This window comes from Pteronotus mesoamericanus, unplaced genomic scaffold, assembly GCF_021234165.1.
Source record: "Pteronotus mesoamericanus isolate MK-2021 breed Mesoamerican mustached bat unplaced genomic scaffold, CSHL_Meso_final scaffold_31, whole genome shotgun sequence".
NCBI lineage: Eukaryota > Metazoa > Chordata > Mammalia > Chiroptera > Mormoopidae > Pteronotus > Pteronotus mesoamericanus.
Window position 1 is genome coordinate 5,712,862 of NW_026555312.1, and position 26,137 is coordinate 5,738,998.

General features: G+C 38.4%; 1 pseudogene; it reads left to right on the forward strand.

Moving 5' to 3' along the window:
* Positions 1 to 24,383: 24,383 nt before the first annotated feature.
* LOC129085796 (uncharacterized) lies at positions 24,384 to 24,519 on the forward strand (annotated as a pseudogene).
* Positions 24,520 to 26,137: the final 1,618 nt, after the last annotated feature.

Below are 26,137 nucleotides of genomic sequence, written 5' to 3' on the forward strand. Positions count from 1 at the left end.
TGGTGAATTATAGCTGTTGAACTTGTAACTTGAAGGGGAGAGACCAAGGGAACGTCTCATACCACGATTCTTTTGATGTCACCTGGTTGTATTTTGAAGTCTTAAATTTAGATAACATCAGCATATAGATGGTAGTTAACACCATAATGCTGGATTAAATCAAGGGAATTAGTGGAGGTAGAAAAGAGCCCAAAACAAAGTCTAATTTATAAAGCTAAATTGCTTTTAGCATTCAAGAAGGTTAGGATCCAATAAAGCTAACTGAGAAGTAAAGTGAGATAGGAGAATATAATATCCCATAAGTCACGTAAAGAACATACTTTTAAGTAGAAAGATGAGATCAGCAGTACCAGATGTCACTAAATAAAGTGGAGACTCATAGTGGTTATCGTATTTGGTATTATGAAAGCTGTTGATGCCTTTATATAGGGGTGGCTTCAGAGTAATAGTGGGAATAAAAGCTAAAGCAGAGTGCAATCAGCAGGGAATGGGAGAAGAAATGAAAATACCAAGAATAAACAACTCTTTCAATATAGAGTAAAGCAGAGAGATAAGGGGAATGTGTTGTCAAGGGAAAGTTTTTGTTTTGTTTTTTAGAGTAAGAGATAAAACAGCATTTTATATATTAGTGGAAATGATCCAGTAGACGGAAAACTCATAACTCAAGACAGAGAGTGGAAGGAATAAAATTCTTAAGGTAGGCTGAAGGAGAAAGGATCCAGCAGAGAAGCACAGCTGGCCTTGAATAAAAGGCCAGTCCACTGCAGTGGGAAAGAAGGCAGACTGTATGGGTCCAGAAACACATGGAGTAGAAGATTTGGTGGGAGGAGAGGAATTTCTTTATTGATTGCTTTTATTTTCTTAATGAAATAAGAAACATTATCATCTACAGCAGGGTGAAGTATTGGAGGTTTAAGAACAGGGAATAGAGATGAAATAGTTATCTTGAAGAGTGGGAAAATATAAATGGACTAGGGAAGTCTAGTAAGATTGCCTGGCAGGTAGTTTTGTTGTGCTATGGAATGGCCTTCAGAATACAAGACTTCTGTACAAAAATATACAATTTATTGTATATAGGATAAAATTTGATAAACACAATGACAGATTGTGATCATAATAATACATGGCATTTACTATATCCTGGGCATTATTGTAAATGCTCTACATAAATTAACTCCTTTAATATTTATCAACAACCCTGCAATATGTACTGTTATCCTAATAGTACCAAATAGTTCTTCTGTTGCAGTGGGTACTGTTATTGTCCCCATTATATAGATGAGAAAACTGAGTCTCTGTTTTTAACCATTGTTGATATGCTGTTTATATAATTGCATTTATTCTCTTCAGTACTGTCTAATTAAATAGCTTGATCTTGTAATTTTTTAGTCAGTTAGGGATTAAGAGGGTAGGACTTAGGAGTTACTATACAACTGATAGAATGATTTTTCATCGTATAGGCTATTGGGATAGATGCGTTTGAATATTTCAAGTTATTTTTCCTATTCTATTATCACAGAAGCTCAATCCCAAATTAAAATATGCAAATACTGTAGCCAGTTCTTAAGAAAATCCAGCCAAAGTTACATTCTATACATGTATGGTTTTATTGCTAGTGGTACTCTACTAAGTTTTAAATTTGCATTAACCACAGTTATTAATTATAGCCTTAAGCTCACATGGGACTCGCGTAGCTCATGAGCCTCGAATGCATTACCTGTGTTGACTTAATTTTTGTCTTGGATAAAAGGGACTTGCTCTTTGGGTTGCTCAGAACTCAATTTATTTCTCCTTTGGGACCCATGTCGGGATTTATGCTTGACAAATGCTTATCTGTGGCTTTTATTTAATTCTCTGGTGGTCATTACTTGTATATTATACCCTAATTTTAAGGGAAAAGTAATGGAAGACATCTCATTACATTTTCTGTATGCCCACCTTTTTTTCCTTTTCTAGTTTCACTCTTGTTTTTGTTCTTTTTCTTTACATCCTAATGGAAGATATGCCTGTTGATTTTTTTTTTTTTTTAGAGAGAGAGGAAGGGGAAGAGAGAGAAACATTGATGTGAGAAAAGAAACACCCATCAGTTGCCTCCTGTGTGTGCCCTGACCAGGGATAGAACCTGAAACCTTTTGGTGTATACGGTGATGCTCCAACCAACTGAGCCACCTGGCCAGGGCCACTGTTGGGTTTTTTCTTAAATGGAAGTTGAGAAAATTCAGAGCGAGGACTGCTACTATTAAAACTTTGACTTGCTATGGTTTTATTGTTCATGGACATTTACATGTACATTGCATTAATAAACATGTGATCCTCTGTAAAAGTTTACATGAGATACTTTATATTGGGATGTAAAACCATGATCTGTAGCAGGGGTGTCCAACTTTTTGGTGTCTCTGGGCCAGCTGGAAGAAGAAGAGTTGTGTTGGGCCACACATTAAGTACATTGTGACACGTAATCACAAAAAAATACCCCATAATGTTTTAAGTAAATTTATGATCGTGCATTGGGCCGCCTTCATAGCCATCCTGGGCTACATATGGTCCGTGGGCCACAGGTTGGACACAGGCTAGTTTTGGTCCTCAGCTTATTCACCCACTACTAATCTGTAACATTGTATTGTTCTCTGGTTTACAAGAAGAGTTTTTAAACTGTTAAGCCCAGGAAACTGTTGTTTAAATGAAATGTTATGAAGAAATCCACTGTCAGTCAGATGCAAAAGTAATTTATTTGATTGAGGGAGGGTGCTGTCTGATCTCTGATCTTTACCCAGATATTTGCTACCCGCCCCCCCCCCCAACCCTGCCCTGTTTCATGGCTGCGGAGGCAGAATCCAGGCAGCCCTGGATTATTATTCTTTAAGGAAAAAAAGCACAAGCTTAGGGCCCCAAAGGAAGCGGAGCACAACAGAGTTTTTTGCCCTTGCTGTCATGCCTTTAACTCTTTCACTGCTGCACCTAACTGGAGTAGAATTTTTTGTAATTACCTTTATCTGCCATGTTCCAATTTAATTTGCTCTGTTAAAAATTCTTTTTCTTTGGTATGGTGAGTGTAAAGTTTAAAAGCTTGGTTTGAGGTGTCTTCAGATACTACATTTATTTCTGACTCAGTATGAGTTTCACTTCTGTAGAGAGTAAAACCAGCTGGCTGAGCTGGATAGCATTTAACTCATCCACTGATTTGTGTAAAGGACCCTTAAACTCCTCATTGTAAGAAAGGGTAGGACCAGGAGCCATTGTTGGGCTGTTCTTAGGGCACCAATTAGACTTAATTGAGTCCTGCTCCAGAGACTGCAGTCTTAATAATCCATTGGTATAGAACACAGAAATTGGTATATGTAAAGTGCTTAATAAGTGTTTACTTCCCTTTTTTCGGTTGCAGCCCAAATACTAAATTTCCTAACAATTAACTGTGTTGGCAGTTTCATTCACAATAAAGCCTCTAACACAGCTGTATTCTGCTTTCAGGCTTTGAAAAAACTTCAGAACTCACAAAATTTTACACATACGCAAAATTTTTAACTATTTCAAGACATTCACAGCCTTCAAGTTTTAGAGCAGAGCAGTGATTTTCAACCTTTCTCATCTTATGGGACACATAAACTAATTACTGAAATTCTGCAGCACACCAAAAAAAAAATTTTTTTGCCAGTCTGACAAAATAATAGTTATAATTTCCATTCATTCACATTGGATGGCTATTGTGTTGGCTGTTGTCATTTTTTAAATTGATGATAAGGGAAGAGGAGGTCAGTCAGTGCCCCTGACTAAATGGTCAGGTATTGCGTGGTGTTTTTTTTTTTTTTTATGATAAAAATCTAACGTTTCATTTATTTATTTATTTATTTATTTTCAGGTTTTTAAAAATTTATTTATATTTTCAAATACATTTGTCTCTGCCTACCCCCCACTACTTTCCCTTGCCCCCTCCCTCCCTCCCTCCCTCAGCTCTTCCCCTTTGGTTTTGTCCATGAGTCCTTGCTGTATGTTCCTTGACTTTCCCCTTCCCTTCCTTTTCCCCGCCCTCCCTCCCTCCTTCCCTCTTGTCTCTGTTGGTTTCTTTTCCTTTCAGTGTTGTGTGTTTTAAAACATCTCAGCACACCAGTGTGCGTGCTGCAACACACTGGTTGAAAGTTGCTGGATTAGAGCAGTGGAAGTGTTGTGAATATTGATTGATTAGTCAATTCACAGTTAACTAGGACTTTGTAAGAAGTAGTATTTACATTCATCTTATTTCTGAAAAGGCAAATTAATTTACAAAATACAGTTTATGTATACCATGCAATAAAAAGAAAAATAAGAATTGAGAAAAATCAGCTCTAGGGAAAGAAAGATGGAAAAAAAACAAGGTGAAGCAGGAATGCAGGTAATAACGTTTTTAAGTTTTTGGCCCAAGAACCAAGGTATGACAAGAGTATTTGATCTGCATTTTTAGAGTCTCCTGAGCTTTTCCCCTGTATTTTTCTACTTCTTTATGTTGTGCTACTTCTTTGTGCAAACTTTTTTCTTGTCTTTTTCCTTTCCTGCTCTATTTATCATCTTTCTTTTCCATTGACTTCTTTTTATGTAGCCTTACGTCTATCTTTCTTGTGCCCTCGTTTGAACTAGGTGACACCAGTGACGAAATATCTTATGTTTATTATGTCCCCATTTTTGTTTTTAAAACCAATTTAATTATGCATTCCTTCCCCACCCCCAACCAGAATTATTTGCTTTTTACGTTCATGTGGTCTATTATTGACTTTTTCCAAATCATATATTTCAGTTAACTTAGTATTCCCCACTCTTACCTTAAATTATGCTCCTGATTGTTATAATGGATTTTTAATTCTCAATGTAAGAATATTTTAAGTATTAACTTATTATTTTTGCATTATTCCAGGGAGAAAATTTATAATTAAAAGAAGATGTTGATGTGATGAAAAATGGGATTTATGGTACCGTACTGTGTTTTCTCCTTATAGGTAGCTCATACTTCGTAGAAGCTGTTATTTTATTGCTTTTGAATAAATTTATATTTCAGTATTTTTAAAGAAAGTTCTTTCTTCTAAAGCTTATGTACACTTTTTGTGAAAATTCATTCATTCATTATTTTTGGTTTAAATTTGCTGCTTTATTTGTCTTTGCTTTTTTAAGTACATTGAGTCATTTGTCATTTATATTTTTAATCAGACTACGATAGTATATTTATTTTTCTAGTAATACTCTATTTTTAAAATAAACAGTATGAGTTTAGAATTCATTCTGCCACAGGTTCATAATTGTACTAATAATGGCAGCCTTCTGTTAAGTGTTTACTATCTATCAGGCACTATTCTGGGCACTTTATATTGTTAACTCACTTAATCCACATAGCGATCATGTGAAGTAAATACTATCATTATTCCTGTTTTACTGGTGAAATTGTGTAACATAATGACACATGTATGTGTTACAAAGAAATTGATTTATTGGAAGCATCAAGATATGGACTTCAGGTTAGTGACTCCATTTACACATGGTTAGCTTTATGGTAGAATAAAAATAATGCAGCAAAATTAAGGTGACATTTAGACATTTAAATTTACAGATCTCTCAAAAATTCAGACTTACTGTCTTTAAACCACATATTTAATTTACAAGTGAATATAAATGATCCTTAAAGAATAATACAGAGTTAATCTTTTCTACAGTAATAGTTAATCATTAAAACCATTAATGTGGTAACCCAGTGATATTACATCTGGGAATATATCTGAAGAAACCCAAAACACTGATTCAGAAGAATGTGTACAACCCTGTGTTCATTGCAGTGTTATTTACAATAGCCAAGATTTGGAAGCAGCCCAAGTGCCCACCAGTAGATGAGTGGATAAAAAAGCTGAGGTACATTTATACAATAGAATACGACTCAGCCATAAAAAAGAATGAAGGCTTACCTTTTGTAACACTATGGATGGATCTGGACAATGTTATGCTAAGTGAAATAAGCCATTCAGAGGAAGACAAGTACCATATGATTTCACTTAAATGTGGAATCGAATGAGCAAAATAAACTAACAAAATTAAAAAACAAAAAGCTTAAAACTATAAAGATTCTAGAAAAAACATAGGAGAATCAGTTTATGACCTTGAAGTAGGTAGAGATTTCTTATCCAGAAAGCACTAAGTATAAAAGAAAAAGTTAATAGTCTAGCCTTAATCAAAATGTAAAACTTCTCTCAAAACTCATCGTTAAGAAAATGAAAGACACTCCACAGAACAAGAGCTATAAATATATAGGACAGAAAACTTAACTGATTGGAAATAAAAAGTAAAAAGGCAAACATCTCAACTTAAAAGTAGGTAAAAGACAGAGACTTAACAGAATAGTAGATTTGATTGGTTATGTGCTCATTTAAAAGTGTTGAACATTTTTAGTCATCAGGAAAATTAAAAGCCAACACATGATACCCTTTGGAATAGCTAATATTAAAATGAATGACAACACTAAATTATGCAGAGCATCTGGAATCATTTTGGAAAATTGGCAGTTCCTTTTAATATTGTACATACATTTACTCTATGATTCAGCAGTGCCACTCCTATGCATTTAGTCAAAAGAAATTAAAATACATGTCCACCGAAAGACTTTACATTAATTTCCATGTTACTTTTTTTCATTTATAGCCCAAAACTAAAAAAACTCAAATGTCCATCAGTAGAAGAATGAATAATCAACTTGACATGTTCATATATTTATATACCACAAAAAGAATAAACTGTTATACCCAATAACATGGATAAGTCTCAAAAATACACTGAATGAAAAAAGCTATACACAAAAGTAAATACTATGTAATTCCATTTATATGAATTATAAGAACAGACATATAACCAAAATATAATAATACAAATCAGAACAATGGTTGTCTCTTGTGGGTGGAGAATGGAATGGAAAGGAACATGGGCAAAGTTTCTGTGATAATAGAAATGTTCTATCTTAAGTTTGCTACATGGGTATGTACATTTGTCAGAACTTACTGAGTTACATGCTTATAATAGGTTAATTTCATTATTCAAAAATCTGTCAATAGTAAAAATTTATATATTTAAAAATAATAAATGGGCTTTGAGATCACACAGATCTGGGTTTGATCCTGGTTTTTCTACTTTTATAAGAACATGTCCTTTTGCTACTTACTGAACAACCGAACTCCAGTCCCCTTAAATGTAAAATAGAACAATAACTACCTCAGAAATTTATGGTGAGGATAAAGTTAAGTAATGCATATGAAATATTAGTATATACTATTATTATATTATACTATATATCTGAATGGAATAAGGACTCAATAGATAATAACTGCTCTCATTGAGGCAGTATAATGGCAGGGTCAAGAATGTGGGCACTGGAACCAGATTACTTCTGGACCTGTTCAGAGCCTGGCTTTGCCATCAATTTACCGTGTCATTTTGGTCATGTTACTTAATCTCTCTGCCTTTGTTTCCTCAATTATAAAAATAGAATAATGTCACCTACCTAAAATAGTTTTTATGAGTATTAAACAAGTCAATACACTTAGAGCACTTAGAATAATACATGGCATACAGTAGGTGATCAGTAAATACTATTCCTTTTTTTTTTTAAGATTTATTTATTTATTTTTAGAGAGGGGAAGAGAGGGAGAGAAACATCAATGTGTGGTTGCATTTCATGTGCCCCTTGCTGGGGAGCCGGCCTGCAACCCAGGCGTGTGCCCTACACTGGGAAAAGAACCAGCAACCCTTTGGTTTGCAGGCCGGTGCTCAATCCACTGAGCCACACCAGCCAGGGCATTATTCCTTTTCTTATTCAGCCTAGATATTATGAAGGCCTATCACTTCAAATCACTTTTGTCTTTGCCATTATCCTAAAATTTTTACTTCTCTAGTTATAGGGAAAAACTGTACTGAACTCATTAAATGTCCTTTTTTCTCCCTGTATTTAAATTGTATATTGTTAGAGAAAAGACACAACTGTGCTGTGGTGAAGACTACTAATTTTTCACCAAAATCAGTTTTTCTCCTTTTTATATAATTACAGAGTTTTAGCTGGGCGCATGGCCAGACGCTGTATTTCCTGGCCTCTGCAGTGACTAAGGTCTCCCCAGAAGAGTACAAGCGGAAACGATGTTTACGACTTCAGGCTTGGGCATTAAAATATCACAGATGTGCTCCTCCAAGGCCTTTCCCTTTCCCTAGAGCTGGACCTGCCTGCAACCCAACTTCAACCATGCAGATGAGGAAACACCACAGGGGATGGCAGAAAAACAGAGTAGAAGGAACTTGGGTGCTTGAGTGGTCTGGAGCGTTCTCCTTGAACTATTATGAGAGAAATAAACGTCTGTCTTTTTAAGCCACTGGATTTTCAGGATCCCTTTGTAAAATAGCATAACCTAACCCTAACGTACCCATTTGTGATTCTACACCATTGCCTAAAAATCCTTCTTGGAATTCAACTTTATCTCCATCTGGGTCAAAACTTGGCTACTTCTCCTAAGTTGGTTATGACATCCACACACAGATGCGCACACACTTAGCAGGTGAGTTCACCTGCTTCAAAGAGAGAATGGCAACCACCAGAAGAGAGTTCCTATAATGCACTGCCCTTAAATTCACAAACCTAATCTGCACTCAGTTTATTGTTTTGCCATCTCAGTGAAGGCTAGGTTTCCCTCTCAGTGATCGTCATGCCTGTATTTTGGATCCCTTTCTGTCTCCTCAGGAACTTCCCTCCATCAGTTATTTTCTCTCATCTATATCGTCAATCTTTTCCTGTGTTTCAGCTTTTTCATGTCCATATTAAACATATTCCTGGTGCAGCCACTATGGAAAACAGTAAGGAGGTTTCTCAAAGTATTAAAAATAGAACTACCATACAGTTCAGCAGTTCTATTTCAGGGCATTTATCCAAAGAAAATGAAATGTGTTAATTTGAAGAGATACATGCATCCCAATGTTTATTGCAGCAGTATTTACAATAGGCAAGCTATCGAAGCAAACAAAGTGTCCATCGACAGATGAATAGATAAAGATCTGTGTGTGTGTATACACACATATACATATATACATGGTGGAATATTACTCAGATACATTTAAAAAAAGAATGGAATCTTGCCATTTCTGACAATATGGATGGACCCTAAGAGGGTATTATGGTAAGTGAAGTAAGTGAGACAAATACTGTGTGATTTCACTTATATATGTGATCTAAAAAAAACCAACAAATGAACAGAATAAAACAGACTTGTAGATAGAGGAAACAACCAGTAGTTAACAGAGGCAGGATGGTTTGGGAGGCAGGTGGAATAAGTAAAGGGGATTAAACAATACAAACTTCCAGTGATAAATAAATCATGGGGATATAATGTATAGTATAGGGAACATAGTCAAAAACTATATGGTGACAGATGGTAACTAGTTTTGTTATCCTGATCATGGCATAATGTATATAAATTGTGAATCATGATGTACACCTGAAACAATAAGATATTGTGTGCCAATTACACTTCAATTAAAAAACAAAACAAACACACACACAACATTAAACATATCCAAGTCTTTCCTAACCTAAAAAAGAAAGGTCTTTTTCTCAATTTCATATCCTCAGTCAGCTACCTATCTTGTCATGCACTTACTTATATGACCCAGATTCTTGAAAGAGTTCACTGAATTAGCTGTTTCTATTTCATTTCCCCTCCCTTCTCATGTGCCTGTAACAAGTCCAGTTTGGGGGTAGTTATCTTTCTCATGCATATCCCAGAATAGTTCAGGAATAGTTTATGTCCTATAAATCCACCCTGGTTGTCAGTTGTCACTTTAGTCTGAGAGGCAAATCTGACAGAAATATCTGAACTGGTCATTCTAAACATTGATTTATAAGAGATGCATTCATGATAGATGAGACCATATTATTTTACAGTATTCCACTTTATTCTGATTCTGTGGTTAACATGTAACCTTGTAATTGTACACTTGTTTCCCACACAACTTTTTATTAGTAAAATGAGAATGTGATAATGGGCTAGTATGATAATGGGCTAATACACTTTTGTTTATAACAACATTTGAGTAAATATCAATCTTTTGTGAATGGTTGCCATGAATCAATTTTTCTGAATGATTCATGACTTTATTATCTACAAAACTGAGCAGCAAATCATTGGCCACAGTAGCTTTATGAGGCAATTTCATGGCATGGCTCTCTTTTGACGGGCCAGTCTGCTGTCTGATGATAAAGTCCTACAGGTTGATAGACACATAAAGTTTTTTTTTTAAAGTGCACAGTAACAGGCAGAGTGAACACAATGTAACCTTACTCAGAATAAATAAAATAACTTTTTACTGGCAAAAGAAAGGGTATTGCTCTTGAGTCTCTTCATCTCTCATGGGAAGAATAGATTTTTAAGATCTTGGAGGGTCCAGATACATTTTGTACTTACAGGGTTGGCAGAAAAAAAATAAAATACAGAATAAAAGCAAAGTATAATTTAAAGGGGGAAGGAGTACTGAAAAATCGTAAAATTAATGCAATGTAAACTAGGCTGAGCTATCATCAGAAAGAGTTGGGATAATAATGTCAAACCCTATTACCAGTAGCTCTGGTTACTTAACCAAGTAATGAAAACCAACATGGGCCCATAAACCCAAGTCTAAAACAAGCTAAGTCCAGCTTGAAAGAGGACAAACTGAAGCTATAAGGGAGAGGTTTAATCAAAGTGAAAAATATACAGTAATGAAAATAATCAAATTCCATTTTACTCTCTGTCTCATAAAATACACCATTGCCTCTATCAAGGCTTGACATTTACTTGGTGATTAATAAACGTTTCTTTTATTTATTTATTTATTTATTTATTCAAATACATTTGTCTCTGCCTACCCCCCACCACTTTCCCTTGCCCCCTCGCTCCCTCCCTCCCTCAGCTCTCCCCCTTTGGTTAATAAACGTTTCTTAAGCAAGCAGAATGGTGATGGGCTTACTGCAAGAACCATGTAATTCAACAAATACCTGGTTTTCTTCTGCGTGCCTGACGTGGGGCTGGAGAAAAGTGACAGAGTTGGGTAGAAGGCATTCTGACAGCATCAGGTTCTGGGGTCCTATTTTTGCTACTTATGGATAAACTTCCAAGGAAATTTTGGAACTTTTTCAGTTCCAAACAGTACTAAGAAGTTTCACTGAGGCTTGGTGAAATATGATTCATTTATGAAATACAGCAGTGGATGCTTATTGAATACATTGTTCAAGAATAGTTGTACAAAAATAAAGTAGCTTAAGAAGTCATACTACTGCATGAAACCTGAGAGAAGTGTGATGGCACACACTTCAGTGAAGATTAAAGAGTAGAAAAATGGTTTAGCTGTAGGAGACGCTATAGGTCATACCAACTACCCATGGGCAATCTTTTTTCTTTCTTTCTTTTCTTTCTTTTTTTTTTTTTTGACAATTCTTAATACTGATCAGGAAATTTGGTGACAAAGAGGCATGGTACAGTAGCAATGGATGATTTCAACTCTCCTCACAGCCTCTGGACATTATATTCTGCCAAAACCTGAGCAATTGATTAAAAAGCAGAATGACTGCTAGGCTAATGGTATAAAAATTTAGAGAGCTGCTACTTTGGATTTTATTCTAACTGACAATTAATGGATGTGAAAATCATAGAAGAAGTGAGCATGTTAGCTTGGAATTAGTAACAGCTGGGCCTGCTGGGCCTCGTCAAAAATGTGCCTTGAGTTTCACACAAAAAATAAAATTTTATATGTGTGTGTGTGTATTTGTGTATACATATAATTTTACAAAATAAAAATAATTTTTATTACATATATATGCACACACATATTTGTGGAAAAACCTGGCATGATTCCATAAACAGTCATTCCACAATACAGTATAACCTGAGAGACATGGAAAGATGTCAAAATTATGAAGACAGAATGTTCTGAGACTGGATCCCAACTTTTAAAAAAAAATTGTGCATAAACTTGGGAGTCAAACCTTCCTAAGGCTGTGGGATACAGGATCTGCACTGCCATTGTTACTAGAGACCCAAAATGCCATCACTAGTCCCTCAGCTAAAGTAGGGGCTTATAAAGGCCAGGGATAAATGGAGCCCAAGCATGTCCAAAGATACACAAATCCACCTGGTGGTCATTTCTCAGGCCTCTGTGTACATAAATGGGATACATATACTTGTAGCAGTTGGTCAACAATTATCAAGGTAAGAAAGTTCAAATAGAAGTTGCTGTACCTGTCCCCTGTCTCAGCCAATAGAGTGAGTCAGAAACAATATGGCAACCTAGGTGGAATTGCAGAGATCAGTGCCAAAATGAACAGCTTAAATGGTGTATTGAGTTATTATTGGCTGCAGTCATGGAATTCCATATGGATTGTTGCAAATGATTTTTGACTGAAGTTAATCAAATGGCTGCTATGCTGGATGTAGTATCTTAACTTGAATACATCAGCATAGCCTGGCACTTGATACACACTTGATCTAAAAAAGTATTCTTTCAATTCTCATTAAGCAAAAAGGATCAAAAGCAGGTTGCTTTTATTTTTTAATCTTTTTTTTTTAACATCCCCATGACTATTTTGTAACTGCCAATTTGTACTTCTTAATTTGTTTACCTTTTCACCCATCCCCTCAACCACCCTCCTAACTGGCAAACATCAGTTTGTTCTGTGTATCTGAGTATGTTTCTGTTTTGTTTGTTCACTTATTTTGTTTTTTTACATTCTACGTGTATGTGAACCTGGTGGTATTTGTCTTTCTCCGTCTTACTTCACTTAGCACAACACCCTCTAAGTCTACCCATGGTGCAAATGATTGGATTTCATTCTTTTTATGGCTGAAGAAATATTCCATTGTATATATGTACCACATCATCTTTATCCATTCATCTTTTGATTGGAGCATTTAAGTCATTTACATTTAAAGTGATTCTAGGTATGTATTTATTCCCATTTTATTAATTGTTTTCTGATTATTTTGTAGTTCTTTTCTGTTCCTTACTCTCTTGCTCTCTTCTATGTTGATGATTTTCTGTACTATTGTGTTTGGATTCCTTTCTCTTTATTCCTTACATATCTTTTCTAGAGTCTTAGTTTGTGGTTACCATGGGCTTCATAAGTACCAAGCTGTGTTTTATACTGGTCTTTTTTGAGTTGATAGTAACTTAAGTTCAAACACATTCTTTTAAAAAAAAATATTGTATTGATTATGCTATTACAGTTGTCCCAACTTTTCCCCCTTTACTCCCCTCCACTTTGTATCCCCCATTCCCTCCAACAAAAGTTCCCCCTTAGTTCATGTCCATGGGCCATGCAGGTAAGTTCTTTATCTACTCCATTTCCTATCCTGTTCTTACCCTGTCAATTGTGTACCTACCAATTTGTACTTCTAAATCCCTTCACGTTTTCCCCCATTCTCTCCTGTCCTCCTCCCAACTGATAACCCTCCATATGATCTCCATTTCTGTGATTCTGTTCCTGTTATGCTTGTTTGCTTAGTTTGTTTTTTAGATTCAATTTTTGATAGTTGGCCAATTACTGCCATTTTAATGTTCATCGTTTTGGTTGTCTTCTTAAATAAGTCCCTTTAACATTTCATATAATAATGGCTTGGTGATGATGTGCTCCTTTAGCTTTACCTTATCTGGAAAACACTTCGTCTACCCTTCCAGTCTAAATGATAGCTTTGCTGGATAGAGTAATCTAGGTTGTAGGTTCTTGCTTTTCATCACTTTGAATACTTCTTCCTAGTCCCTTCTTGCCTGCAGTTTCTTTTGAGAAATCAGCTGACAGTCTTATGGGAACTCCCCTGTAGGTAACTATCTACTTTTCTCTTGCTGCTTTTAAGATTCCCTCTTTATCTTTAACCTTTGGCATTTTAATTGTGATGTTTCTTGGTGTGTTCCTCTTCCTGTCCATCTTATTTGGGACTCTGTGCTTCCTAGACTTGTATGTCTATTACCTTCACCAAATTAGGGAAGTTTTCTTTCACCATTTTTTCAAATAAGTTTTCAATTTCTTGCTCTTTCTCTTCTCCTCCGGCACCCCTATGATTAAAATGTTGGTACTTTTGAAGTTGTCCCAGAGGCTCCTTAACCTATCCTTGTTTTTTTGGATTCTTTTTCTTCGTGCTGTTCTGATTGAATGTTTTTTCTTCCTTATGTTCCAAATCATTGATTTCGTTCTCAGCTTCTTCCACTCCACTGTTGGTTCCCTATAAATTTTTCTTTATTTCACTTAGTGTAACCTTAATTTCTGCCTGGGTCTTTTTTATGTTGGTGAAGTACCTAATGAGTTCCTTGAGCTTCATAATAACCAGTGTTTTGAATGCTGCATCAGATAGATTGTTTATCTTCATTTTGTTTAGTTCTTTGTTTGGAGTTTTACTGTTCTTTCATTTAGGCCATATTTCTTGTCTCCTCATTTTGGCAGCCTCCCTGTGTTTGTGTCTATGTATTAGGTAGAGCTGCTTTGACTCCCTGTCTTAGTAGTGTACCCTGTGGTAGAAAAGCACCATGTAAGTTGGAAGGGGCAGAGCCTTAGGTAATCACCAGGACAGGGCAACTTGTGTGAACCACAAGTAATGGGGTGTCAGATATGGTGTTGCCGCTCTATGGCTCTGTGTCAAGGATGGCTCAGAAAGAGGACAATGGCCACTGCCTGGCTCCTGGAATTTTGTCCAGGAGGAAGATGTCCCCTGGCATTTGCCCTAATGCCAAACACTTCAGTTTCTCCCCATGTGCCAGTGGTGTCCTTTCAGCTACTGCCCCAGTGCTGGAGTGCAGAAGGAGTGAGTCTGCATAAGTCCTAAGTCCATTGCAAGCCCTTTAAGAAGAGACACCTTAGAATTCTGCAATTTCTTATGCCTCCCCAACCTCCACTGGTTTTCACAGCCAGAAGTTATGTGGACCTACCTTCCTGGGACTGGAATCCTTGGCTGGACGACCTGGTGTGGGGCTAGGATTCCTCACTCCCAAGCTGTCCTTCCTGATTTTTATTCACCACACGTGGGTATGGGACCACCTGTTGCACATTCTGTGTCTTCACGTGTCTCTTCATCTCCTTGCATCTCCACATCTCTGCCTCTCCTACCCATCTGGATTCATCTGGATGAATGTAACTTCTTTAAATCTTTGGTTGTAGGACTTCCATACAGCTTGATTTTCTGATGATTCTGGGTGATAGTTGTTTTGTAGTTTAGTTGTAATTTCTATTGTGGTTATGCAAGGAGGTGATCTGTGTTTACCTATGCCTCCATGTTGACCAGAAGTACTTCCAAGTTCAGACAGATTCTAAAGTCACTACAATTTTTACTCATGTTCATGTTTTTGTCATTTTTTTACTTCTTTTTTGTGCATGTTATATACCTTAATTTACTGTTGTAATTACACATAATTTTACTTTTGCCTTTTAACCTTTGTACTAGCTTTTTTTTGGTTGATCCACTGCTTTTGTTATGTGTTTGCCTTTGTCAGTGAGTATTTTTTTCTCTGTAATTTTTCTTATTTATATTTTTAAATTTTTCCTATTCTCCCTAAGGAATTTCTTTTAACATTTCTTGTAATACTGGTTTGGTGGTGATGAACTCCAGCTTTTTCTTGTCTGGGAAACCATTGATCTCTCTTTCAATTCTAAATGATAGCCTTGCTGGGTAGAGTAATCTTGATTGTAGGTCCTATTTTTTCATCACTTTTAATATTCTGTGCCAGTCACTCTAGCTGCAAAGTGTATGTTTAGAAATCAACTGGCAGAAACAATTATGGGAGTCTTATGGAAGTTCCCTTATAGGTAAGTGCTTTTCTCTTGCTGCTTTTAAATTTCACTCTTTGTCTTTAACTTTTGGCATTTTAATTATGATTTATCTTGGTGTGGTCCTCTGTGAGTTCATCTTGTTTGTAACTCTCTGCACTTTCTAGACTTGTAGGTTTATTTCCTTTGCCAGGTAAGGAAAGTTTTCAGTCATTATTTCTCTAAATAGGTTTTTAATCCCTTCTTCACTCTCTTTTCCTTCTAGTACTCCTATGATGCAAATGTTGTTATACTTGATGTTGTCCCAGAGGTCCCTTAAACTATCCTCATTTTTTAAATTCTCTTTTCTTTTTTCTGTTCCAATTGGGTGATTTTCACTACCTTGTTCTTCAAATCACTGATTCAGTCCTCTACTTCATCTAATCTGTTGATTCCATCTGGTTATTCACAACCGCCAAAAGATGAAAGCAAAGTGTCAATTGACGGATGAATCAAGAAAAAAAAATATTGTATGTACCTAAAATGGAATATTATTTACCCTCAATAAGGAAGGAAAGTCTGATTTATGCTCATCTTGGATGAACCTAGAAATTATTATGCTAAATGAAATAAGCCAGATGCAAAAGTACAAATATTCTATGATTCTACTAATATAAGTTACCTAGTTTAGGCAAATTTGTGGAGACAGAAAGTAGACTTGGTGGTGCCATGGGCTCGAAGAAGAGGGGAATGGAAAATTATTGTTTAGTAGGTACGGTTTCAGTTTGGGATGATGAAAAAGTTCTGGAGATGAATGGTGGTGATTGTTGCACAACAATGTGAATGTACTTAATGATACTGAACTGGTTTTCCTTGATGTGTGGTGGGGAAGAGGAAGCCCAACTTACCTTTGGTGACTTGCTCCATCCATCATTCCAGTTTGAGATGTTGAATGGATGTGTAATCCAAGGCATTCCTTCCATACTAAATGTAGGCCGTAGTCCACAGACTCAGTAGTCTGACTGGTTACATATTTCCACATAGGTGGCAGCCCAAGACAGGACAACGTAACCTGTAACAGGTAGAAATTGAAACGAGAAAATTAGAGATTAGAAAACAAACCTTGGATCTCAAACAAAGGGTGTTCTTCATCTAGGCGATGGCTAGTTGGGTTTTCAGACGTCTTTCTCTGGATAATCTTATAGTCTGAGATGGGCTTGTGTTAATACTGGGGTGCTTGCGCAGCAATTTTGGTGGTATTGCTGCTCAGGTGGGAGATTGCAAGTCTGGAGCAGGCTTAACTGGAGAGTAGTGAATCCAGGGTTTGACTCCTGGTTTAACAGAAGAAGGAGTGGTTAATAAAATATGATAAAGTCCCACCCACTTAGGGTTAAGTTGGTCATCAGCATGTTTATTTTTCCAGGATTTTAAAAGTACCCTCTCTGGGATTGAAATGGTGTAACAGGACATCTGTAGGGCACTTCATCCTATTAGGAACAGATTTACAAATAGCAGTTAAATTTACTTCCAAGGGTTATATATACATTATCATGTCTAATTCTTTAATCTTTAGATGTTCAGTGTTTCTAAGACTTTTATCTAAAACATAGGAAAGACCTCCCATACAGCATTTTATAGGACTCAAATCCTACTTCTGGGATTAGGTAATAGGCAATGCCTCCATTTCATGTTAGTCTCTTGGCAAAGTTTATCAATGGTTTTCTTTAAAGTGTGGTTGATCTTCTCAGTTTTTTCCAGTAGACCGTGGCCTCCAAGAAGTGTGAAGTTTCCATTGTGTTCCTAATAATTGGGAAACTTCCTGGGTCTCCCTGGCAATAAAGGCTCTCCCATTGTCACTTTGAATAGAGGAGAGCAGTCCAAGCCTGGGAATCTTTTCTTTCAATAAGGCTTTTACTACTGCTTAAGTCTTCTCTTACCTGCAAGGGAATGCTTTGACCCATCCTGTGAAAGTATCCACAAAGACTAGCAGGTATCAATAATTTCCAGTTGTTCTGGTCATCACAGTGCAATCAATTTGCCAACGTTCTGCAGCGCCTAATCCTTGGCTCTGGACCCTCCTGTCTCTGGGTAAGGTCCTGTTTCAGGATTATTTCTGGCACAGGTAACTCATTTCTTAATTATATTTTGAAGAGTTCTTTGCTTGTCTAGCCCAGTAGTATATTTCTGCATTTGGAATGTCTCATCCCATCCATAAAGGGTGCTCTGGTGAATAGAAGTCGACTATTTCATTCATCAGGTGTTTTGAGATCAGAATGATCCCATTTATTGCTAATCCACCTGCCTTTCTCGTGAGTCAATACCCCCATTCTTTTGCTCTTTCTAAGCCTTCTGAGGAATATTCAGGCTGGAATAGCTTTAATTCAATGTCAGGAACAAGGGGTGCTACCAAGGATGCTGGGATTTTACTTTGGGCCACCAGCTTGGCAACTTGATCTGGTTTATTATTTCCCTGGGATATTAAGCCATTGGTCTTCTGATGACCTGGGCAGTGGATGATGGCAACCTCCTTAGGTTCCATAGCTGCTTTTAGGAAACCTAATATCTTCTGAGCATTTCTTTTCCTCCTGAAATTAAAAGTCCTTTCTTTCCAAATAGCTCCATGGGCATGTACTACCATAAATGCATATTTGGTACCCATGTAGATGTTGACTTTCATACCTTAACTTTTACCTAATGGGTCAGGGCCAATAGTTCGGCCTTCTGGACTGAAGTACCTGTTGGTAGGCCTCAGTTTCCAAGGTTTCCTGGAGAGACATTATGCATATCCTGCTTCCTGGTTTCCCATGTCCACGAAGCTGCTTCCATTGGTGAATATCTTGAGATCAGGATTCTTTAGCACAAATCAGTTAGACCTGGTTGGCTAGAAGACACTTGTTCATTTATTTGAATACAGTCATGTTTGGGTCCCTCTGGAATAGCGTGGAAGCAATATGACTGGGTTTAGAGTAGAGATAGTCTTGAGAGTGACATTAGGATTGTCTAAAAGGGTAACCTTTGTATTTTCCCTGTTGACCAGAGATCAGTCAGTTTGTTCTGGTATGAGCAACACAGTGTGGAGTACGTACTGTGGCAGGTGGTCCCAGGGTGAACTCAGATTCCTGTTGAAGGTCACAGGTAGCAGCTGTGGTCCTCAGGCAAACTGACCATCTCTGAGCCACCATGCCCAACTGTTTTGAGAAGTAGGCCACTGGCCTTTTAGTATTTCCTAGATTTTGGGTCAAGATTCCCCATCCTGTTCCTTGTCACTCATGTACAAACAAGTCAAATGGCTTTCTTAAGTCTGGGAGACCTAGGGCTGGGGCTGTCAGTAGCCTCTCCTTAATAGCCTAGAAGGCCTTTGGCATTCCCCAGTCCAAATCAAAGGCTCTTGAACTGTTCCTTTCAGTGCCTCATGTAATGGTTTTGCAATGAAACCAAAGTTTGGAATCTAGATCCCACAAAAACCAGCCATTCCTAGGAATCCCCTCAGCTGTTGTCAGGTGGTGAGCATTGCCGCCTTGGCTAACGCTTCTCTTCCTTCTGGGAGCAAGTTTCTTTGTCCTTGAAATGATTCCAAATACTTCACAGAGAGTTTGGATATTTGGGCTTTCTTTTGGGAAACTTTATGTCCCTGCTCAGCCAGGAATTTTGAGGTTACAATGGTATTTTTGTCAGAAACTTCCTTGCTGAGTCTGGCAGTGAGAATGTCATCAATATATTGGGTCAGTACCCCCAATATCCAGCTGAAGTTTCCCTAAATCTGTGTCTAAACTCTCTGAAAGCAGGGTAGGGGAGTTTTTGAATCTCTGTGGAAAAACAGTCCAGCAGTTCTGTGTGTGTATGTGTGTGAAAGAGAGAGAGAGAGAGAGAGAGAGAGAGAGAGAGAGAAACTAGAGAAATTTGTCATTCTGTAACTAAGCAAACCAGAGCTCAGTCACGTACACTCTACATGAGTTGACAATTTGTGCTGAAGGAAACAGGTTTTTATTAACAGGGTTCCAATCTTGGGGGTGTTGAGAGCATTCCTGCTCTGAGCCCTCCTCTCCTATGGGACCCAGAGCTTCCCTTGCTCCCCAAAAGGCTACAGGCCAAAACCATGCCCAGAATTTCCCTATTTCCTTATCTGTCCTTTAGCTGGCCACACAAACAGATCTCCATCCTCTCTGGAAGGTGCACTTGTAGATTTCAGAGTCACCATTCTCTTGCAGTAGCTCTCTCCTCAGGATCTGGGATGCGCCCTTCTCAGCCTCCATGTAGTTCAGGAAACCATGTGCCATGTTACACTGTCTGAGCACAGGACCCCAACTCCAGGATTGGGCTCCCATCCTCTGCTGGATTCTAAGCCCTTGGTGGGCCCTGCATCTCCTGGTCCCATGAGAGCTTCCATCCATGTAGGGAACAGGGCCAGAAGCCTAGAACATCCAAATGCCAAAAACCCAGAAGGAGATCAAACACCAAGCTCTAAAGACCCATAACAAGAGTGATTTCTCCATACATCCTTCAGAGAAGCAGAAGTCTGCAGCTCAGCATTTCCAGCCACAGTTCAGCTTCAAGCATCTCTCACGAGTCTGGGTGGCTAGGCAGGTCCCCACAGCTCTATCAGCTCTGCCGCTGTCTTCTCCAGGCACACAGACCTCGTGGCCAACTCCTCTGCAGACTTGCTCTGACCTCGTGGCTCTCCCTACCTTCTGACCTTCAGCCCATCCTAATTTAAATGCTCGGCTTGGAACTTCCTATGTTACCTTATATCCGGCCCTTCCTATCGGACGTTAGTGTCTACCACTTTTGTCAGCCCCCCAGTGTCTATGACTCCTTTCAGCTGCCATCTTTTGGCAGGGCAAGAGTTCTCAGGGACTCACAGCATTGGGGTGGGCATCTACCCCTCAGGCTATGTCACGGGTCACTGCACATTCTTACGCATACAATTCATCCTGGGTGGCAACTTTCCTTCAGGAAGGCACAACTGTGAACTTAATCCTTGTTATGTAATTTATCTTAAATACTGTACCATCAGCTCTCCCTGTCGAAGGTTATTTTGACATTCAGCCTAGTTAATAAGTCCTGTCCTAAAAGCGACACTGGGCATTTTAGGTATACATAAGAAGCTGTGCTTAAGGCGGGTTTCTCCTACTTGGCAGTCTAATGGCTAGAGGAACAGCTGTAGTAACTCCCCTGACACTCCAGTCACAAACATTTTTTCCAGAGGAGAGCTTAGTCGGTCTAGTATTTAGTACAGAATATGTAGCTCCAGTGTTGATGAAGAAGTCAATCTCTTTCCTGCTGTTGGAGTGACCTGGGGTTTCCTGTGGGTGATGAGGAAGGAGCCACCTGGGTTGAACAAAGCCCTTGGGCTCTATCGCTCATGGTCACTCTTGGAGGGTTGGGGCATCTGGAATGCCCTTTGCCTGCTCCCATCCTGTCCCTGATTCAGGTTTAGACATTCTCTTTCCCAGTAGGCATGCTATATGGAGCCTGCCTTCAGTGCCTTTAGGTTCTGATCCCTTGTCCCCTGGGGGCCTTACCTTGTTTGTTGTCTCCTTAGGCCCCCCAGAGGTCAGCACAGCAGCCTGTAGGCTGACCTGTTGCTTCTTTTTCCTTTGTTCCCGTTCCTCTGAGGCCTGATCTACGCTATTGAAGATCTTAAAAGCAATTTCGACTAGCTGTGACACAGGCATTCCAAAGGCACCCTCAACCTTCTGAAGCTTTTTCTGAATGTCTGGGCACTTTGTGCAATGAAGGAAATGTTCACAACTTTCAAATTCTCAGTATATTGGTGATAGGTCTCAAAGCTCCATTCCAAGAATTCTGAAGGATTCTCATCTGGTGGCAGCTTTAGCTGCCAGACTTCATTGAAACTCCTCTATTTGGGCACTCCCTCCTTAATTGCACTAGGATACATTCCTGGCAATGCTTGGATTTGGCCAGATTCCCAAGATAGACTTTCACGGATCAACAGTGAGGATGGCAATTGAACTAGGTTCTGTTCAACTGTACTAAGTTCTGGGGTGGGGTATCTTTTTGTGAACGCATTGTGAAGGTAATGGCCTTAACTAAGACAACCGATCAATGGAGACATTAATTGAGAACAATCAATGTTATACCATGTGGGAGATAGCCAACATACTCAGAATATCCAAGTCAATAAAGTTATTGGTGAAAATGAAAAATGTGTCTTTTACAGAAAAAAACCACAAGAACTTTTTGGCCAACACAATAATTTAAATTGCAGGATGGTAGTGTAATTTAAGGACCCCTTTTCTGTCCAGTGTTTGCCTGATCCTAAATTATACTGTGGCCATGCCACATTGCAAAGCAAGGGCATTCCATTTCTCTTCATGTTCATAGTTAAATATAACCCAGTTTTGTCCGATGTATCCAGGAAGTTGGATTGAGGGACTGAGTTAGACAATCAGGTTTTCCATCCCACTATCTTTTCTCAAAATTACTTCCCACAGACCTTCTACCACTTCCTTGGTCCTTCTTAGTTTTATCCTTTTCTGTCTGTTCTAATTTATTACCAACCTTTTTAAAGACAGAACTACTATCCTTGATTCCTTCAAAACTGTATTTTCTGTCCAGAGGCAAGTTAGACACAAGAGATGAGGCAGTAGTCCAGACCTAGTGACCATTAGTCAGGTCCTGGCTGTTGTCTTCTGCTGCCTCAGGGGTTGCTGATTATCTGATTATCCAGGGAAAGGCTAGCTCTAAGAGGGGCATCGTATAAGTGCGCGCACGTGTGCATGTGCACACACACGTGTGTGTGTGTGTGTGTGTGTGTGTGTGTGTGTGTGTTTAAAGAAAGAGAGACACGATTTCTAGAACTAGGACTTAAAGCTAAATTTAATTGAAGTCATAAGGACCCTCAGTTTCAGCAGGACCCTATTTTAAGATCCTACATGGGGAAAAATTTTCATGTTTATTTGATTTTTGAATTAGTTTTCTATTGCCACAAATTATCACAAATCTGTTATAGAGGACTAAAACAACACCCATTTATTATATCACATTTCTTTAGCTCAGAAGTCTGACATGAAGCGGCAAGATTCTCTGTTCAGGGTTTTATGATGCCAAAATCCAAGTGTTGGTGGGGCTATGATCTTCTCAGGAGGCTTTGGGGAGAAATTTACTTCCAGGCTCATTCAGCTTGTGCAAATTCTCTAGAGTTGGAGGAATATATTGGCAAATGGGCAGGAGAAACCTGCCCTCAAAGGACTCATTGCTATCATGTTTTTCACTGCTGTTTTATTTTGTCAAAGATAATTTATTTTTAATAACTTAATTGTGTTACAGAGAAATATTTTCCCAATTTTAAAATTTAGCTTTGCTGCCAGAGCACACTAAAAAAAACTTCAGGGCATTCAAACATGGTGTGTGTTTTTTGTTTTGTTTTGCTTTGTTTTGTTTTTCCTAGAACTTTAGGGTTTTTTTCCTAAAGGTGTTGCCTCCTCAGAAATGCATGTTTAGGGTCCACATACATGGAATCTAAATAGCCACCAGAGAGCGCCAGCCACTTACAAAATGACTAAGTAATAGTTGCCCCCCTGCCCCCCCACCCCACATGCCTCCCTTTCTCCTGAACTATTTCTAATCAGAAAAACCACGTGTTCTTGGTGAAAATCTTAATGAATATGTTTATATTTTCTCTCCTTGGTGATCTGAAGTGATATATGAACATGAAACCAGAGCTATCTATGGTCACACATATTTCTCCCTAGCATAAAAATTGCTTGTGTGATCATACAGGGCAGAAAGACCAGTTTAGAGTTACAGTCTTCCTCAGCTTGCTGCTCTTCTGCCATGGTTCTGTTTTGTATTGCCTTTTGTAGCTGTGAAATTTATCATCTTTTTTTATTGTTCAATAGAATGACTGTAATTACATTAGTGGATTTTAGAGTGATTAGATTTCTTTTCTTTAAGATTTATTTCTAGAGAGAGAGAGAGAAAGAGAGGGAGAAAGAAAGGGAAAGAAACATCATTTATCAGTTGCCTCTTTCGCACCCCCAACTGGGGACCTGGCCCACAACCCAGCTATGTGTCCTGACTGGGAATCGAACCAGTGGCCTTTTGGTTCACAGGTCAGTGCTCAACCCACTGAGCCACACCAGCCAGGGCTGATTAACTTTCCCTTTCCCCCTTTTTATCTGTTTCTCATTTTCTACCTTCCCCCTCTTTCCTTCCCTCATATATTCCCAAGCATATTTTCCTCTTTGTATTACTATTTCGAAATGTTTTACTCCTGAAAGCAATGTTACAAGAAATGGAGAGGCTATGCTATTCAAAACTCTAACATTAAGAAAACCCTAACATAGGAGCCAGAATCTGCCTGCTTAGCATAATGCTCCTTTGGGGCTGGTCTTCCACAGCAGGCACAAGGGCATGTGGTACTTCACCAACTGGACAGAAAAGAAATCTCTCCTAGTCATTTTAGAGGAGGAGAGTAAACAAAACGGGTGGTTCTGAGACATTTGGGAATATAGTTGACAATGCACAGTGTTACTTGAACAAGACAAAATTTATTACTGTTATAGAAAAAGATCTAAGAGTCTGTAAACTCAGGCAAAAGAGTTGCCACATTAAGTATACCAAAAATCCATTTAGATCATTTTTCATTCTTGAAAAAATACTTCAAAGAAAGTTTTGTGTACTTACATGTCAGGAAAGACACCATGATCACGAAGGTGGTTTTCCTAGGGCGAGGCTTATCCATTGCACTCCGGATGTGCTGACCCCTGTGATTTCCCCAAATGTGGGAAACCTGAGTGGGGGACTGTTTGCACTCAAAGAAGGAAGGAAGGAAGGGGGCGGGGGAGGGAGGGAGGGAGGAAGAGAAGAAAGTTTTTTTGACTCCCTCAGAATGTCCGTAGACATACTTTTAGCTTTATAATCCACTATAGTTTTTCATCCTTGAAGTATTTAAATCCCCTTGGGATTAAAGTTCTTCATGTTTATAGTCATTTATTTATTTTTTTAAAAAAGCATTATTGTGCACATACTTTGTGCCAGCACTGTTTTATGTACCTCCTGAGAATATAAAGATGAAAGGACAAAATCCCCTCACCCTTAAGAAGATTAGCAGAGTGGGAACATTGACCTCATAAAGTGTAAAGTAGTCATCTTGTCCTAAATTACCTTTTGTAAGGATGCCTTCTTCCTCTAGTATTCTAGAATTTAGTGAATAAATTCAAACAGACTCTATACCATTTGTAACTCAAAGTACTCTGCAAATATATTACTCTTGTTATGCCGATGTAAATTTTTAAAAACATGTTTATTGATTTTAGAAAGAGAAAGAGAGAGGGAGAGGGAGAGAAACATCAATGTGAGAAACGTCGAATGGGCAACCTAGGCACGTGCCCTGACCAGAGGTGGAAGCCGCACCCTTTTGGTGTGGGGGACTGTGCTCCAACCAACTGAGCCATGTGGCCAGGGCATGAAGATGTAAGTTTTTGCGTATCACAGTTCTTCCTTTATTTTCTGACTTTTACCTTCAGTCACTCCTCAAACATTTTTTCAATGCCTATGATGTGCCAGGCGCTATGCTAGGTAGGATGCAAAAATGAATAAGACATTGTCTCTAACCCTTCAAGTTATTTCACATCTCCTTTCTCCTTAAACCTACAACACTTCATCTTCCCTTGTTTTCAAGTGGTGATCTCATGCTTCCCTGAAGGACCAGAAACCATAAGGCAATGGCGACCTCATTTTCTCACCCGGTCTACTAGCCTACCTAACTGCACGCCTGCTGTCCCTCCTCTTACTATACAGGATCACGCCCTCTTCTCTCTAGGGCTCTGGGTGTCAAGGCTGCCTACCTGAGGATTTCACTCCTGCCATTATCTGCCCCCTTTTCTGCATCATACTTTAGTTTTGCTCTGAAGTAAGCTCTCCCTGTAGTCCATATCCTTGCCAGCTTCTACCCTGTAGCTCGGCATCCTTTCCAGGTGAGACTGATCAACGTTGCCTGTACTTGCTCTCTTTACTTCCTTACTTCTTATTCTCTGGTCAGTTCACTCCAGTCATGTGTTCAGTACATTTGCTGAAATGACCTTCATCAAATTTGTCACCAATGACTTCACCTTGCCAAATACAATGGTAATTCTCAGGCCTCTCTGATTTGACCTCTTTACAGGCAGAGATGAATATTTCCTCCTATTTAAAACATATTCTATTGTTGGCTTCTGTGACCATGTGCTCTCAGTTTCCCCCCTATGTCACTGGAATTTCTTCTGGGTCATTTTCCCCCTTACTCCATTTCTAAATATTAAAGTGCCCCAGGTCTCTCGGCCATCTTTTCTTCTGCATTTAAGTTTACTCCATAGGTAATTATATCCAGTTTCATTGCTTTAAATACAAACTACATGCTGATAAATTACAAAATTGTGTGTTCAGCTCTGA